General features: G+C 39.6%; 1 protein-coding gene and 1 long non-coding RNA gene across 5 annotated transcripts in view; one reads left to right on the forward strand and one right to left on the reverse strand.

Annotated features, from left to right (window-relative positions):
* LOC100646344 (frequenin-1) overlaps nucleotides 1-14,103 on the forward strand; it is an 80,434-nt gene that overhangs the window by 17,371 nt on the left and 48,960 nt on the right. The gene's annotated exons all lie outside the window — the stretch shown is intronic.
* On the reverse strand, nucleotides 1,177-12,929 carry LOC110119413. 3 transcript variants are annotated; one of them, XR_007224659.1, is made up of 3 exons: nucleotides 4,943-5,907; nucleotides 2,855-4,868; nucleotides 1,177-1,521 (listed from the first exon to the last, which is right to left on the reverse strand). It is a non-coding gene; the product is annotated as an uncharacterized LOC110119413 (long non-coding RNA). The 3 variants fall into 3 exon arrangements; XR_002307858.2 differs by lacking the exon at nucleotides 1,177-1,521 and adding an exon at nucleotides 12,536-12,929 and having other exon boundaries at nucleotides 4,772-4,868; nucleotides 4,943-5,495; XR_007224658.1 differs by lacking the exon at nucleotides 1,177-1,521 and having other exon boundaries at nucleotides 4,772-4,868; nucleotides 4,943-5,495; nucleotides 5,728-5,907.

Consider the following 14,103-nt stretch of genomic DNA (forward strand, 5'->3'; position numbering starts at 1 on the left):
TACTGCATATCATTTCCTCCATTTTCCACAAGGATTTACGTCGAGGCCGCTTTCATATTTTACTCGGTCTGATTCTGTAGAAGTTCACCTATTCAACGTGGTGTGTTAATTTCACACTGCGTAGAACCTGCAGCATATATTAGGTTGTATAAGTTTCTTTCGTTTTATGAGGGAATAATAGACGCACAATGTTTTTTGTTTTTTTATTATTTTGTCGAATTACGTACGATCCATGTGTTCTGTTGAGACAAACACCGCGACATTTCACAAACTTGGTTTGTATGAAGGTGTATTGTTGTAAAAAACACGTTTGCGAAAGGAAGACATTTTCCGGACAACCTAATATATTGGGTTGACAACTAAGTGATTGCGGATTTGGTTATTAGGTGGTATTGGCAAAATCCGCGATCATTTAGTTGCCAATTCAGTACATATATATACAGGGTGGTTGGTAGCTGGTGGTACAAGCGAAAAGGGGGTGATTCTACGCGAAAAAAGAAGTCGAAAATATAGAATAAAAATTTTTCGTTTGAGCCTTTGTTTTCAAGAAAATCGACTTTGAATTTTCGCTCGGTACGCGTGCACTTTATTGTAGCCTTTCATACTTTAAAACAATCGAATACGTTAGAAAGCGTTCATAGAAATTTAGTTAGAAGAGCAGAAGTATGCGTTCGACAGAATGAGCAACATTTTCATTATGTATTCCTAATTTTCCGTTACGGCAAAAACAAGCTTAAACTGCGATAATATCCATCGAGACAACGATCTACAGTGAGATCCGTTATAACGAGACGTGATAAAATGCACGCGTACCGAGCGAAAATTCAAAGTCGATTTTCTCGAAAATAAAGCCTCAGACGAAAAATTTTTATTCTATATTTTCGACTTCTTTTTTCGCGTAGAATCACCCCTTTTCCGCTTGTACCACCAGTTACCAACCACCCTGTATATATATATGTCGAGTTAGGTTTAGGGGTGTGTAACGAATCTTCATTCAGATTAGCCATCGTTGTTGTATAATAGAAATTACATTTACTGGTATAAATAAGATTTTTACAGAGTTTGACAAATAACCGTGGTGATTAGACACTCGAGATGTTAATGACAATGTTCTTAGGTTTAATAACGAATCCACGGTCAACGGGGTAACTCTTTGTTAAACGTAGAATATATTTTGAAGCACAAAGTAACGTTCGCTGTGACGCTCGGTATATACTGCACGTAAAGACGATGTGTAACCCTCCAAGGAGATCGCAAGAATAAAAGATTGATGACTTTCCTCTCCTTACGATCGCGTTCGTTTCTAGTATATTGGTCGGGGATACCAACAAAATTCCAGCCGCCGTTGCTAAGCAGTCCCGCGTAGTTACGACGTTGTTTCTGCCCGGGGTTTGATTGTTAATACAACGTGTGTCCCATAATATTGGCACTTCTCTGTTAGGTAAAAACGTCCATCCCGTGACGGTGGCTACGTTCAGCGACCAGTTGTGTCACCTCGAGCCCAAGCTTACTGTCACAAATCTCGGGCAAACATAATCGGATTGAATCATAACAATTACTTCTAAGTTTTATTATTTAAGTACAGCTATAATAAATAGTCTAGACTAAAGTTTTGGGGATCTTCTCAAAAATTTCAAAAGAAAGGCCCCGATGTCATTTCATCTCTGATATATATATATATGTAATAACGTAAATCCTTGGGGGGAGATGTAACAATCGATTCTGGAAAATCGAGTTTATTTTGGGAATAAATTAAATTCTATAAAATAACAATTAACACGTTGAATGCCACGCCAGTTTTACAAAATTCGGCCGTGGCGCCACGATGAATTTTTTATTATGCGATACATATAATGTTGAAATATTACCTGCAAGAGATATGTTGCGGTGTATAATCATCATTAATGAATTTATCTCACTGGGGTCACCGGTGACCCCCATCGCGCTGTACTGCAATTTCGCTCGATTCACTTATTTTTTGCGATTATCAATTATCTCATATTGTTTGTTCGCGTTGGTAAATAATTGCCCTATGTTGTTACGTCCCGGGACCTTCCATAAACCATAATCCATCCATCGATCATACTTATTCGGACCCGCAATAATTCCAAAGAACCGTCACAAGATTCAGCATTTTTTACTTTACCGTCAAAGCCCCATTAATTATCATCAAACATCTTTCAAGTCGAAACGTTGCTTAGTGTTATTGTTCGTTAAGGTAAAACACGGGAAAAGCGGTTTTTTTCCCATTTTCGACAGCCACTGGTGGGGGGTGCACATAATAGATCTATATTTCATGTATAAATAAAACTATTTTTATATGTTTTATACTGCATTAATTTCGTCACACCATTGTAGTAACGATGGTAATAATAACAAATTTATAACTATTGACATTTGTTCAAATTATGTATTTTTACTAATCTTGTTGCGCGGGTCATCGGTGACCCCCACGGCGAGTGTTGGTCAGCAGTAATTCTGTAGAATTTACATATATATATGTGTCGAGCCCGCACTGAGGTTAGGGACGTTTAACGAACCTTCATTTGGATTAGCCATTTTGTATTATATCATATAGATGATAGTTAATGATACAAATATGATTATTACAGAATAAAGTTCACTAGCAATAATCCATTTCACTACACAATAATAACTTCTCACTAAAGACTTATAATAACAATGATTACTTAGTCACTCAATGAATATAATAATAAATTCACAAGGTGACTATACGACTATTACAGAATTTGACAATTAACCGTGACGATTAGATACTCGAGATGCTAATGACAATAATCTTAGGTTCAATAACGAATACATAGTCAACAGGATAGCAAATGCGTTCACTTACTTGTCCAAAGTCGAAATCAAAACTGAACTATCTTTCTCAGGAGAGCTATACAACTACGTCGTACCTCTTTCTGGCAAAAACGTCCATCTCGTGACCGTGGCTACGTTTAGCGACCAGATGTGTCGCTTCGAGTCCAAGCCTACTGTCATAAATCTCGAGCACACATAATCGGATTAAATGATAAACAACTACTTCTAAGTTTTATTATTTAACCCTACACGCCATCTGTCGATCGTGCGAGCCATAGTAAGCAAGAAGTTCGATCGCGCGCCGTGCCATCTATTCGGTCGTGTGCCCGAACTGGCGCAAGATGTATACTTCTTATGACATGTATATTTAGAGACTACAAAAAGAATTGTGAAATAATAAACAACGTTTGAAGATAAATAGCGTTTTTAAGACGTCTAGGACGTAATCATGATCAATTGATCGGTTAACAAAAACTATTTATTATTTCAAAATGGATAATGAATCACTAGCAATTTGTAAATTAATACTTAGTTAATTTAATGAAAATTAGTAGTCTTCAACTGTATGGTATCTTTCAAAACAATTAGATACATGTAACATCATTACTTGTCCTTTCCTCTAAAACCCATTTTAGTTACTACATATGTATTATATTATATGTATTATGCCCGAGATTTGTGACAGTGGGTTTGGGCTCGAGGTGACACAACTGGTCGCTGAACGTAGCCACCGTCACGGGATGGACGTTTTTACCTAACAGAGAAGTGCCAATATTTTTTATGCCAAGAATTTTGTTGGTATCCCCGACCAATATACTAGAAACGAACGCGATCGTAAGGAGAGGAAAGTCATCAATCTTTTATTCTTGCGATCTCCTTGGAGAGTTACACATCGTCTTTACGTGCAGTATATACCGAGCGTTACTATGTGCTTCAAAATATATTCTACGTTTAACAAAGAGTTACCCCGTTGACTGTGGATTCGTTATTGAACCTAAGATTATTGTCATTAACATCTCGAATGTGTAATCATCACGGTTATTTGTCAAACTCTGTAAAAATCGTATTTATACCAGTAAATGTAATTTCTATTATACAACAACGATGGCTAGTCTGAATGAAGATTCGTTACACGCCCCTAAACTTAACGATAACTCGACATATATATGATGTTTTGCGCGATGCAGCAAGGAAAAGCTGGACGACACGATCGTCTTTACCAACGTCATTGTGCTGGGCGTCGCGTGTCGTTCCACTTGCATTTTCCAACTTTAGCGCGCGTATTGTTCGACCGTACGCGCTCAACTTTTCCCAGCTATAACCATATTTTCACGAACGTGCGCCTGTCTCGGATTCCTCGCTGTTGGCTTCGAAACAGCGCTGCTAAATTGGCCGTAGTCGTTACGCTGTACTCCGCGAAACACGACACTGCGAGCCTTTAAATCTCGTGCCGAGAAATTCGCTCGCATAACGTTACTACGTTACGATCTCCAGTTCGCGATAAATATCGCGTTCGACGTTTCGATGGCTCTAGCTTTTGAAACTTTCGTTCCGTTGCCGCGTCGGCAAACAATGACCTTCGAAAAGAGGCGAACCGCGTTCGTGCACGAGCGCGTTAACGACACATTTAAACGTTGCAGGTTGCACGGCGACGACTACAATACTCGTGGAGTTCGCACGGTTCTCGCGATTGCGTATTCCCCTCGAGGAATTTACCTCATTTCCCCCTCGGCTGCTGCATACAGCCTGAAGAACCGCGTATTATTTCTTCCTTCCAGTTTCATGCTCGTGCGCTGCATTTCGCATTTCCGGTTAGGAATTTTTCCGAAAGCTGCAGTCACATCGGCCGTTTTCGATGACGTCCGGTCGGATTTTCGAGCGACCCGGAATTCTTTCGTGGTACTTTGCAGATCGATAGACCTTCCACGCGACGATTTTTCATGCCCCGTCCGTTTTACATCTTACGATGGCGATTGCATCGCTTGCAGTCGAACGAACTAGTCGTTTTTCTCCTTTTTTCAAGGTTACACCGCGTGTGCCGAGCCCTGGAAAAACGAGACGAATTTAGAGACTATTTTCAGTCGCCTTTAGCTGCGATCGATGAAATTTCCCAAATTACTCTAATCAATGACCAATCAGCTGCCGCGTTTCTGCCTTGAAATGTCCCGAAAACTCGCAGTGCTCAAAGAACATTTCAAACGTCACATCGTACGTCGCATCTAAATCGAATGCAATTTATCGAAAGTTTCGTTCTTTCGAACGCCGGCGATCCTCTCGATCAAACACAAAAGAACAAAATAAAAAGGTAAAATCGCATTCGTTTGATGGTCTATTTGGTCTATGGTTTATGGTTTGCTGGTTTATTCTTCATCCAAGATGCTCATTGTATTTTGAAAATTATTCCACGACGCTGGAAAACGGAGAAAGACGGTGTTATACCAGTGACGGCAATATCGGTGAATATTCCAAGCGATCCTCTTCATCTTAGACGGCTTTTTGAGAAAAACCCTTGCCAGCAACGCCGCTTCTTCGTCTTCTTTGCCTCTTGAACAAGCCGAGGCGAGGATTAGAGAAGCCGGTGCTTCTAGTGGCACAGCGTTTGCTCCTCAAACCCAGAGATTTCCAACTTTATTACCGGAACGACGACGGGATATATACCGTGTCCAACAGCCCTACAAAGCAACACCAACAAGACATTACCAAATGTAAATAATGAAACGAATACGTCACGAAACGACGCGTTTCGCAAAACAAAGAGAAGTCCTTTTAATGAGATAACTCGACTCTTGTAATATAAATGTGACACGTATGCACTTGTCACGTCGAAGACACAGCGAGTGGTGTAATTAAGAAATCACTGATCGTTCGAATGATTTCGCGTAAGTTTAAAGCCAAAAAACATACTTTAGATATACTGACAGAGTTTATTATGAGAATCCAACAGAGTGACGTTTAACAACTAGCCAACCAAATAGGGAGATCTGCCTGCCCTCTGTGAAGAACATCGTTGCGTGACCGAACAGGGAGATCTCCCTTTTTCACTTTTTGTTTTTCTTTTTTGTTGTTGTTGTTATTATCAGTTATTGTTTATCTGGAATTGTTGGCAATTAATCGCGCCACTTTTTCTGCTTTTATAAAGTACAGTATATTCGGTTAGCAACTAAGTGATTGCGGATTTTGTCATTAGGTGGTAGTTGCCAACCCAATAGAATAAAATGCACCAATTTAATGGTGTTAAAATTAATGAAAAAGTTACACCATCAGTTATGACTAAATGAAGTTATAATCGAACGACAGCACACTGTAAAAAAATATTAAAATGTATTATGAATTTTTAATTTCACGTTCAAGTCGTGTTATTTATCATTAGTCACCTTTAATGTTTTTAATTTTACCTATATTTTTGTATACTTTTAATTCAATGTTGTGTATAAACAATATGTGAAATCGTTAAATAAAATAATTAAATAAACTAATTAATAGCTTAAATAATTTTTAGACTTTTTTGTTTTTTGTTTTCTCACACTAGGACGCTGTATACGTTGTTGTTTCGATGACTTGCGGGATGTTCGTTACGCCCCCTTGGTTTTTCTATTGCTAATTTATGGCTCTGTGACACGCTCATGTGTTCTTGTAAAATATCAAAGAATGTTAAATTTTTAAGGCAAATCTTAAGATTTACCGCCATCGTTGATATAAATCTGGAATATTATAAAATCAATATTTATTTCCTGCTTTAATGAAATTATTTGGCAAATCTTAACGTTTGCTACTGAGCTACGCTAAATGTCAGAAGTTTCACATACAAAAGTATAAGAGACACGGACAAAGTGCTTTCGTTTCAACTTACACGTTGCCGTCGCTCTTTTCTGCTATTATCGATACAAAATGAGTGTAAAGAAAGCATTCTAAACTATATATTGTACTATATGCAGCGCGCTTGTACTATTTTTGTCCGTACGTGTGCAACATTGACACGACACACGTCCATACGCGTTGCTCGCACGAAAAAATCTAGCCCAAATCGATACCAATCCCACACGTGAGTAAAGCTATAAAAACAATGTTTTCACCGAAAGTCACCCCCTCCCCCCCTGGAATTTCTATTGGTTTCGACTGTTTCTTTGAGCGAACGACACGGCCGATTCCTTTTACTCGCTCCTATTCAACAGCGTGAAATTTGCTGTTTTTAGTTTGCACTGACTCGAATGGTAATTCATAGAATCTTTCCCTTTACGCTCGTTCTATTTCGATAATAGCAGAAAAGAACAGCGATAATGTGCAAGTCGAAACAGAAAGACTTGTGATACGGTGCGGGTGCGAGTACGGGTCCCTGTGAAACTTATGACATTTACCGCAGCTTAGTAGCAAACGTTAAAACTTGCCAATCAATTTCTGTAAAAGCAGGAAATATTGATTGCATAATATCTCCGACTTACACCGATATTGGCCGATAAATCTGACAATTTGCCGGGTAAACCAAACATTTTCATGTACTTGATCAGTCGAGACACACTCTGTGTATGGTATACTTTTGGCAAGCGCTTTTATTATATTTTATTCAGATACCGTAACAGTTATATCAGACAAATTTTAAAATTTTTAATATACGAGTTAATATTTTTCATTAAAAACTTTTGGTTTCGGACGATCATATAAATGATTAAAATTTGTTTGATCATCGATATAGCCATTATCGACGAGGGGAATTTTATTTCGCTTGCGAATAAGCAGTATCGACGAGGCAAGTTTAATTTTGGTTAATAGTAAGCAATATAAATTCGGAATTTCTTTTGGTTACCAATAAATATTATCGATAGTCCGAATTTTATTTTAGCTATCGACGATTATTCGTTGACAAATATCTTTCCTGGTTATCTTCGATTATTGATAGTTGTTATCAACATTATCGGTAATTAGTATATGTTCATTGACAACATGAAGAAAATGGATTGTGAAACGTATATTTTATTAAGCAAAAGGGAACGCCATAAGAATATATGAAAGAAAGAATGTTCTATCCTTCCTTCAATATAACGTATTTCTATATCATTTTTTAGCAAAGAATGATAGAACGTACAAGTGTCATAAGTGATGAAATTTTTCCATGTTTCTAATGAATACTAATCACGAGTAACGTTAGTAACAGTTGATAATAATAGAATGCAACCAGAGAAAATTCTTGTCGCTGATATTAGTTAGAAATAAGCAAAAAGAAGGTTTCGACCATCGATAATAATTATCGGTAACGAAAATAAAATTCTGGCTGTCGATAATAATGCTCACTAACTAAATTATTTTATTGGTTACTGGTAGCGAAAATGAAATTTCCGCTAGCAATAATGATTACCGATAGCGAAAAAGAAAAAAATAGTAATTACTCATATTGTGGTTATTCGTAGTCCGAACAATACAAAAATTGATATCTTTTAATCATTTCATTTTCGGACAAATTTCCTTCAAATTCGTCGATAACCGCCTTCCATTTAAATCGAGATGATTATAACGTGTATGATTATAACGTTATTTAATAAAGTAACGAGTGAATGAATTTCTAATAGTCAGACGTATAAAAATACGTACAAACACAAGTACAGAGATAGCATATGCCGGTTTTAATCATCGCTCGCGCAGTGCTACTATACCAACCGAAGAAAGAATATTAATACTAATGTTATAGGCAGCACCTTCGTGCATTTATATCGACGGACGTTACGACAAAAAGTTAACCTTTTTCTGTAACTCTGGCTGAAGATTCCAAGAAACAGCAATAACAATCTATTCAAAGTTCTTTTGCTTCTAGACCTTGTAACCGAAAACAACGTTAGTATTCGAAGTCACAATAATATGGGTCTCTCCTAGATTTGAATTTTCCGCTTCAAACTTTTCCTACGGCCATGTGGCGCTACAAAATGAATATTAATTTTTATTCAATGAATCTTTTCCAAAAATTGTTCGAAATAACTGTTACTCTGAATCTCTGGTATTGTTACGTTACATTTTATACACATCGTATTGTCTCTCGCGCTACACGAAGAAAGAAGAGACGCGAAAGGCCAGCCGAACCGTTGCCAAAAGCTTCAAGGAAATTCGCTCGAAATAATGTAACCAAATGGATAGGATAAAATGCCGGATATGAGATGAGCGAACGTCGGAGAGAATCGGCAGACGGTTGGAGAATCGAAGAATTCGAGCAGAGGAACGAGCGCGATATTAAAGAAAGAGAGAGAATTGCGAAGACTCTGGGAAATATTCGCGAACGCGGTTGTTCGAAAATCAGAGGCGAAAGATACGGGAAACGACGAACGCAGGGAAAATGAACATTTAATTGAATTTAATGTAATATACGGAAATAAAGATCGTTGGAGATGATGGAAGGGAAAGGAAGAAGGGGACGTGGGAAAGGGAAACAAATGGACGCGAAGTTTCTAATTAAGGCTTCTTGGCCTCGAACCAATTACGAAGCCTGGCAGATACGCCGTGAGATACACGACGTATCGGCTGGATCGCAACGAAAACCACCAAGTCCTAACGGTTAGCGTGAAACTTCCTCCGAGCATTGTGAAAATTGTTCGCTAAAACGATCGAACTAATAAGCTAATTAGGCATTTGGTTCGAGGCTGTTTTCGTCAATGCGTTATCTACGAAACCATTATGCTACTCCTCTCTCAGATAAATATTTGACGTTGCGGATTCGATAAACAACGCGCGTAGTCGTGCAAACTCGGCCAACAGAAACTCGGCAACAGTCACGTTTGTCATCCTTTCTCTTCCTCGCCAACGGTCTTCCAATTTCCGACGCGTATTTATTTATTCTACGTAATCGACCAATTTTTGTAGATTCTACAGATTCTTCCTTCGTTTCCAACCCGATAAAATCACGTGGACCAAAGAATCCATCGACCGATCGAAACATCGAATAGCGGAGATTAGAAATGGTCGCGTCGAGCAGCGATAACGCGAGCCATCTGCGATGACAACTGCACTGAAATTTCGAGAATATTTCACACAGAAGGATCCGAATAAATAGGATGGAAATCGTAGTAGAACCGAGCAGCAGGCGATTCTACGTGAGAAAATAAAAACAAAATTTGAAGAAAACATGTTTTCTTCTGAGGCTTCGTTCCCCAAAAAATCGACCTGCAAGTTTGACAAGTAAACGTAAATTCGGCTAATTCCAGACCGAACGAGAGTGAATAATCAATAGAGGTTTAAACTACACGAGAAAACAAGCGAAAAATGTAGAACGAAATTTTCTCATAAGATGCTTCGTTTCCGAGAAAACTAAATTTGAAATTGTTTCACGTGCACGGCAGACCAGTTCGTTTTCAATGAAACGCGTTCAAAGTTTGTATCTTTGAAAGCGTGGCCTTCACTGAAAAAGTTCTATTGCACATTTTTCACTCACATTCACATTTCACATTTTTCTGCCTGTATAACAACCTGCTGCCGATTGTTTATTCATACCTGGTCGATAATTAGCCAAGTTGAAATATACTTGACGAATTTTCAGATCCGATTTTCTCAGCAACCAAGCGTGATATACAAAAATGTTATTCCACGTTTTCGACATATTTTTTCACGCAGAATCATCCTCCACCCGACTGTGCTGCGATTACTTTTACCCAACCGTGTACAGTTGAACAGCGTATGCACTAAAATTGTTAAAAAAAGAGTCAAGCGGATAAACACGCGAACAACATTCGGTGGAAAGCTAGTTGGAAGTTGACCGACACTGTCGCGTATACGTGGTGGTATAAATTATTCGTTCGGTGTGACGACGCGGTGTACATCATCGAGCAATAAAGTGGCAACCACGTGGCTGAAATTATCGTTAGCTCGTAATATCTTTCCCATGCTTTATTCTCCAGCCGCTGGCGCTTTTGTAGGTGACGTTAGCTCGTCGTATCGTCTTTTGCACAGGGATAATCCCTTTTTTTATTCCATACGTCGCGTCGTCGACGTAACTGTTACTTTCCCACTGAATTATGGCCTATCATTTCCTCTGTCGACGAGAGAACTCGACGAGCCGGCCTCTTTTTGCTCTAGTTTTTCTTCAATCAGCCGCGAAATCGTATCCGCAACAAATGCGCGTTTCTTTGTCGATGAAATTTTACCTCGAAACGGCCGCGATGATACACCTTATTACATCAACGTTATACACTGTGAGACGATTCATGACGCGCGTAATTCACTTTCTCTTCGCCTCATTACACGCTGGTGAGGTTGGAACAGCGCTGTTAAAACGTTCAACGTCCTTTTGCTAAAGGCTTTGGTGGTTTTACGCGTCTTAAAAAGCGTTTCAAGCTTCGCCGGACGTTTTCTTCGTAATTAGCTGTCAAGCTGTGCACGCGTCATAATTAATAGTCAACAGGCAAGAAATACGTGCCGCGCCATCTTGCGATAGAAAGTTCCGTAATATTAAATCTTCTTCTAAAACAATTTTTCTCACTTGTGCTTCGTCGTAAGATGTCAGCGGAGAAATAAAATTTCCATTTCTCTCGAATTCAACGTCGAATCGTAGTCGGCTAATTTCTGCTACCCGTCAGCCGGTCGTCCAGAAAATCGATAGATTTCGTAGCGTTTCCAACAACGAGTCTTCTGCGCCGGCTGATTACACTCTTTTTCAATCTTTGTTTATTCGTGTATTTTTTTATTTATCTAAAGATAAATAGAAACAGGATGAATAAACGATAAATCGCCGTTCACGTGCGATGTTAGAACCAAAGGAGCTACGTAGAGTGCATAGGAAAGATACAAATAAAGTACAAAAGATATGTAACAGAATGTAACCTCAAAAAATTACACGAAGCGAATTTCTAAAGCTACCGATGCCAACGCCAAAAACATCGACACACATGCAGTAAGAGTCGTAGTGGATCCTGAGTAGATTTACTGGATGTGAATTCACAAGTAAGGAGTAACGGCGGTAGAAAAGATCTGGCGAACCTAAACCATCTAAACGATCTGTTGGTGGCATCAAAATTTATAAGTTGAAGGAGTCGGGGACAAAGAACAACATTACTGTTAAGTTTGTAAAGGAAAAACAAACTAGACTCGACCCTTCTCTTCTCAAGCGATCGTAGATCCGATAAGAACATAATGGGTCCGCAGGATCGAATTTTCTCCGCTGTAGCTATTAAGTTGGTAACTAAGTGATTACGGATTTTGTCATTAGATGGCATTGACAAAATCCCCAATTACTTAGTTGCCAACCTTAAATACCGTTCGAACGTGCTGTTACTGCAGAACAGCAGCGCCCCGCTTTGTAAACTCGTTCGTTTTTCAGTCTGTGCTTGCTTGCTTTGCTTGTCGCGTGTTCCGTTCACGGAACAAATTTCATGTCCATTTGGAAAATCTGCAGATAGACGAATTTGCAAAAGAGAGAAGTTTGCGAGAGGGAAAAGACGTTGTTCTTCGACTGGTGGAACGTACTATACTCGTGCATTCGGTTCTCAGAGTTTCAATCGCTTTTTCCCTTGCCTTGTCATTACTTTCCACGCGTAACCAGATTTTACGATGTCGAAACTCAACAGGTTTCGATCGTTTCCTATTCACCGTGAAGATGCAAATTTTCGACGCGTGCCTTCTCCGTACATTTCTATCGTATTCGAGGATACAGCAACAGGCAAACGCGATCACGCATCTAATCGCTGCCAGCGATCAAGATCGTCACAGCGATAGCGAAACAACGAAATGAAAAATATATTACCTGCATTTTCCCCTCTCGTTACTCCATTTCCTCGTCGATGAACATCGAGCGCATCGGCGAATCACGAAACCACGAAATAGGACGATAATTCATTTCGCGACCAGAAGCAACCGTATCTCGAATTTATTTGATTCGCGTAGCTTGCGTCGATGATATTCACATACGCTCGACCCTCTTACGACACGGTACACTGAAGACTAACGCGATATTCTTATACAACACGGTTTCGTTGCAACGCCAATTTGCAACCAATTAACCGTGTTATGCGAGGGTCGACTGTATTTGCAGTTCGTCGAACTTTACAGAGCAGATCGATTCTGGAAAATGGAACGGAACGCGTACATTGGCGGACGATAATGACGACAGGCGAACATTTTGTAATCGGATACCGAAACGTCAACGCGCTTCTCCTACCGCGTAATTTGTCAATTACGGCTGTTTTAAGCCACGTTCTCGTCGCTTTCGGTCAGATCACCCGGTATGTAACAACTCAGTACTAGCGCTTGGTATGTACGATACGGTGCAACGAAAGGGCATTGCAGCACGAAAGCACCGAAATGAAAGTATTTCTCGAGCTACGTTGCAGGCAACACTCCTTTCCAGTCTTGTGGAAAGATCTCGGCAGTGAGAGGGACGATAGGAATGAAATTCGAGTAATAAATTGCAGGGATCGAGCGAAACTCAAAGGACTAGAACGAAATAAAATTGCGTAGGTGGCGTTCCGAGCATAATTGCGAGGCAATTCGTTATACGGTATGGAGAGAAGCGAAGAAAAGGTGGAACGCGAGCCGTGTACGAAAACGTGGGTTGGCCTTGTCTCGGTCACTGCGTGCTACCTCGAAAACCATGCGCAAATTTATCGAAGGTTATAAAAGTCAGTTGCGACCAAACCGGCCTGCTAGAAACATTATGTATGCGCGATTTATCAAAAGGAAACTTAAATAGTTATCGAAGAAATCGACGATTTTCGTATGGTACGTTGAGCTAGCCTAGGCCTTCACAAAATTATGTATATTTTTTTTGCAAACGAATCGACAACCTTCTTTTTTCCCCTGACGATTGAAACACGCATGAACTACGAGAAATGGTAAAGAGCATCGTGTCACGTTAAGCTGTTTGACTAAATCCGACCGAAAATTGGGAAAACGTCATCCTTTTTCGGGTCATCGATCGTCTTTTAACGCGACAGAAATTTCTCTGAGCCATTGCTGTAACGTACGTGCATCCGATAATGTCCATCCTTAAATCTAGGTTGATTTTTCGGCGGCCTACAAACGAAATAAACGGGCCACGCATTCAACTTAACCTTCTCCTTAGAGGCACGTTCATTTTCCTTGAAACAGCGAATCCGATTTACTTGTCTTTTATTTCTGCTTCTCCTTCGATCCGACCGGCTTCCTTCGATTCGTCTCATCCATAAGAATTTTCATCTATTGGATTATCGATCGAACGATCGAACTCTCCGCTGTATCTGAATTCTTCCAATTCGTCGAGCTCGAAACGTGGACGTTCCCTTCCCTTCGTGTTGCGCTGGCCCGGGCACGTTATTTGCAGATACTTCGGCCTTT

Source organism: Bombus terrestris, chromosome 7 (assembly GCF_910591885.1).
Source record: "Bombus terrestris chromosome 7, iyBomTerr1.2, whole genome shotgun sequence".
NCBI classification, from domain to species: Eukaryota; Metazoa; Arthropoda; class Insecta; order Hymenoptera; family Apidae; genus Bombus; species Bombus terrestris.